This window comes from Colobus angolensis, unplaced genomic scaffold (genome assembly GCF_000951035.1).
Source record: "Colobus angolensis palliatus isolate OR3802 unplaced genomic scaffold, Cang.pa_1.0 Scaffold42, whole genome shotgun sequence".
Taxonomy (NCBI): Eukaryota; Metazoa; Chordata; class Mammalia; order Primates; family Cercopithecidae; genus Colobus; species Colobus angolensis.
The window spans coordinates 1,645,831-1,650,145 of record NW_012117599.1 but is presented as its reverse complement, the minus strand read 5'-3'; positions in this window follow the sequence as shown (position 1 = coordinate 1,650,145).

The following is a 4,315-nucleotide window of genomic DNA, read 5'->3' as shown; positions in this document are numbered from 1 at the left end:
GACCATCCTGGCTAACACGGTGAAACCCCGTCTCTACTAAAAAAAATACAGAAAAATTAGCCAGGCGAGGTGGTGGGCACCTGTAGTCCCAGTTACTCGGGAGGCTGAGGCAGGAGAATGGCGTGAACCTAGGAGGCAGAACATGCAGTGAGCCGAGATCGCGCCAGTGCACTCCAGCCTGGGTGACAGAGCGAGACTCTGTCTCAAAAAAAAAGAAAAAGAAAAAAAAAAAAAGACTAGGAGATGCAGGAGAAAGCCACAGAGATACTGGGGGAAGAGCAGCATTCCCAACAAATGTCTTAAGCGGGACTGTGATATCTGTGAGGTGGGAACTGTCTTGTTCCCAGCTGTGGCCCCAGCAACTGGAGTGGTACCTAGCACAACAGTACTCAATAAATATTGCATGGATGGGTGAAAAAAATCCCACATATGTGCTTCAGGAACAGCTTGCTCTGGGCTCAACTGATGGCCCCAAGGTTGTTGGCTTCATTCTCAGACAAGGTTTCTCCCTATGGTCCAAGAAAGTGACTCAACTTCAAATCCTGTTCAAGGAACAAGAATCAATTTCTCAGTATTACCGGAAAAACCCCCAACACAGCTCATTGGCTGAGTAGATCACATGTCCATCCCCCAGCCTATCCCTGACGCCAGCAGATGGCACGGGGAAGTGGCTTAGGACCGGGCCACAGGCCCCACCCACAGCACAGTCTGGAAGGAAGGAGTGGCTGGAAGGAGGACAGATGCTGGAATGGCAAACAAAGCGCTGAAGTCTTGCAGAATATTCATAACAGCTTAAATGCATCTATTCCTTTCTATCAAGCACGACTACATGCTGGCCCCAGCGAATCTGGGAGGCGGAGCTTGCAGTGAGCTGAGATCAGGCCACTGCACTCCAGTCTGGGCGACAGAGCAAGACTCAGTCTCAAGAAAAAAAAAAAAGAGGGTAAATTATCAGCCTCATTGCCAAGAAGAGGAAGCCAAGGCTCTGAGAAGGTCCAGGCAGGACCAGTATTGAAGCCCAGCTCCCCAGCACCATACCTGGGAAACTCCCAGAGTTGTGAGGTCCAGGCAGGCAAATGCCAGGTGTCACAGGCCACACCTCAGTGGCCGGCAATCCTCTCCTGGGGCACCTGCCTTGGCCAAGCACTCAGAGACCTTTGGACAGCCGGCAGGTTCTCCGGGGGGACCAGAGCCCCACTCTCCTGGAGAGTCCACTCTTCCCACCTCCCTGCCGGCTTCCATCTGAGAAATGGAAAGGGTGGTGTTCATCTCATAGCAAAGGGGCTGGAGCACCGATGCCATGGCAGGCTCCAAAGTTAACCCCCAGTGAAGAGCTCTGGGAGGGCCACACCGCGGGGTGTACCTCCCCACCAGGGCACTGTGCCTGGCATGGGGAGGTGCCCAGTAAGTGCTGACTTGAGCAGAAACCAGTTCGTAAGTCACACCCGTTGTTGATGCTGCTGATGCTGGTGAGGGAGTGGGCTCTCCCCTCCCCCGGCTCTCCACACAGCCACCCATCCCCCACCCAGTTCTTCTTCTCCCTCTTGGAACAAGTGGGCTGAACCCACCACTTGGGGCTCATTCCTGGCCCCTCACCACTCCCTCCCCTCCCCACTCCCTCCCCTCCCCACTCCCTCCCCTCACCCTCCTCCCACCCCTCCTCCATTCAAATCTCCCACCCACCACATTGTTCCTGCTTCCTCCACTTCCCTCCCCCATTCCTCTCCCTTCCTCGTCCCCACTCCACTCCCCCAGCTTATTCTCCCCACTCCCTCCACCTTATTCTTCCCCACCCACACCACTGTCCCCGCCCTCCTCCCTTCTCCTATCCCGGCCCTCATCTCTCTCAGCTTACTCTACCCCTTTGTCTCTGCCACCCCATTCCATCACCCCGCAGCCACCCTCCCCACAGTCCCCCAGTGCTCCCCCTCCACACCCCCCACACCCTGAGTGCCAGTCCAGGGAGGTCAGGCGGGAGCCCTTCAGGCACAGCTGGGGATTTTGATAACCCTCCTCGGGAAGCACCTAACTGGAGCCTCGTGCCCTCTGCGCAGAGGGCAGCGGCTGCTCGGATAGACAGGAAGGGGTCTGAGCCTCCCAAGGGCCAGAAAGGCAGAGGCGCATGGCGGATCCAGTGAGTCCTCACTTAGCTCACTGACAGGTTCTTGGAGACTGCAACTTGAGGTACAGTAAGGAAACCAATTTTCCCATAGGCTAATTGCTATAGACAACAGGTAAGTTCCTATGGCATATTCCTGGTCACAAAAACATCACCAACCATCTACATAAGGACCCCAAATACTTCAATATTAAACATTAAAATAATTGTGAGCTATACATACCTTTAAGAATGATTACTAAAAAATAAGTCAGATCATGATTTATCCACTTACCCGGCTCAGGGCAGCAGGGGCCGGAGCCCAGCCCGACAGCTCAGGACAGCGCAAGGTGGGAACCAGCCCCAGCCGGGACCCCATCCCCTCTCAGGACACATTCACACACACCCACGCTTACTCACATTGGGACACGAGACACGCGGATGCACCGATAGCTTTGGCATGTAGAAGGAAACGGAGTTCCCAGAGAAAACCTCTGCAGACATGGGGAGAACGTGCGGGCTCCACACAGACAGTGGCCCCAGCTAGGAATCAGGTTTGGTCTTTTTTTTTTTTCTTACCGACATTACAACTTGAAAAAAATGGGCGTGGTGGCAGGTTCCTGTAATCCCAGCTACTTAGGAGGCTGAGGCAGGAGAATCGCTTGAACCTGGGAGACGGAGGTTGCAGTGAGGGGAGATCATACCACTGCACTCCAGCCTGGGTGACAGAGTGAGATTCCGTCCCCCCCACCAAAAAAAAAAAAAAAAAAAGAAAATCTGAGTTCCGACCTCTAAGCTAGGATACTTTCCTCCTACATAGAGCCCCCCCCTCCAAAATGGTGTTCGCTAGCAGCCTCCCCTTTCCCCAGCGGCATCTTGAAACTCCAGGCGTAGAAAACGTCCCTTCACATCCATGCTGGACACTCATTTCTTGGAGTATTGAGAGAAGAAGGCCCTGGCGCACTGAAGAGAGGAGAAACTACAGCATCAAATCACATTCATACTACAATAATGAGAGTCGCACTGATTATATGCCGGACATTGCTCTATGCACATCACAGTTAATAAGCCATTCAACCCATTTTCCAGATAAGGTAAGTAAAGCCCAGAGAGGTTAACTAAGAGATGCCAAGTGGTCAGGTGGGATTGCAGCCCAGGCAGTCTGACCACACCCACATGCTGGTGGACATAAGGGAAGAAAACTTTGGTTGTAAAATATCTCCCCAAAGGGGGCCAGCTCGCCAGAGAGCCGGAAGCTGAGCCAGTCATGGGACAGGGTGCCTCTGTGTGGGTGGGGGACTTCTAGTTTCCAGGGTCTTTGGATCCTGAGAAGAGGATTCCCAGCCTCTGCAAGGCACTGGCCCTATAGCCCTTGAGCCCCCCTGCTTCCTGTCCCAGAGGCTGGTCTGGAAACTACAAAGCCCAGTGCTCAGACATTTCTGAGACTGGGCTACAGATAATGAGACTGGCATGCAGATAACGTCCTCTGTTCTGCCAGAGTGGAAGGAGGCGGACGCATCTTCTGAATGTTTACAGTAAAGGGCAAAGATGGAAATGTGGGCTAGGAAAGTTGCGGTGCATTTGCCTCATTGGGTTTTCGGGTAAACATTCACTCTACTCATGCCAAGAGGCTGTGAAGAAATTCATCACTCACCCCAGTACCCTCAGGTCTTTGCCCACACCTCTTCACCTGCCTGTCTCCTAGTCCTCTTTCAGGTCTCCAATTAAGCATGTTTTCCTCCAGGAACCCTTCCCAGTCCTCAAACCAGGCAGCGATGGGGCTTTCTGTCCATTTCACCTGGAGCTGAGCAGTTCCAATCTGGCTGCACAGTTAAGAGGACACAGGCCACTGCTAGGAGATGTGCAGCAGGGAGACGGGGTAGAGGCTGCAGCAGGCCCAAGAGGGGTCACACCTCAGCACAATGAGCCCCCAAAGACGACAGCCCCTCCATCCAGGGTCCCTCCTGGATTCCCTCTGGGGGTACAGAAAAATGGTGACCTGTATCTCCTTTCCTTCTAGTTCGTTTCTGATTCTGCCACTTAACCCTGAGGGACCATGAGCACGTTACTTAGCCTCCCTGCGCCTTGGTTTCCTCCCTTAGGAAATGGGGATAATGAGCTCGGCGCGGTGGCTCACGCCTGTAATCCCAGCACTTTGGGAGGCCGAGGCGGGTGGATCACGAAGTCAGGAGATCGAGACCATCCTGGCTAACACGG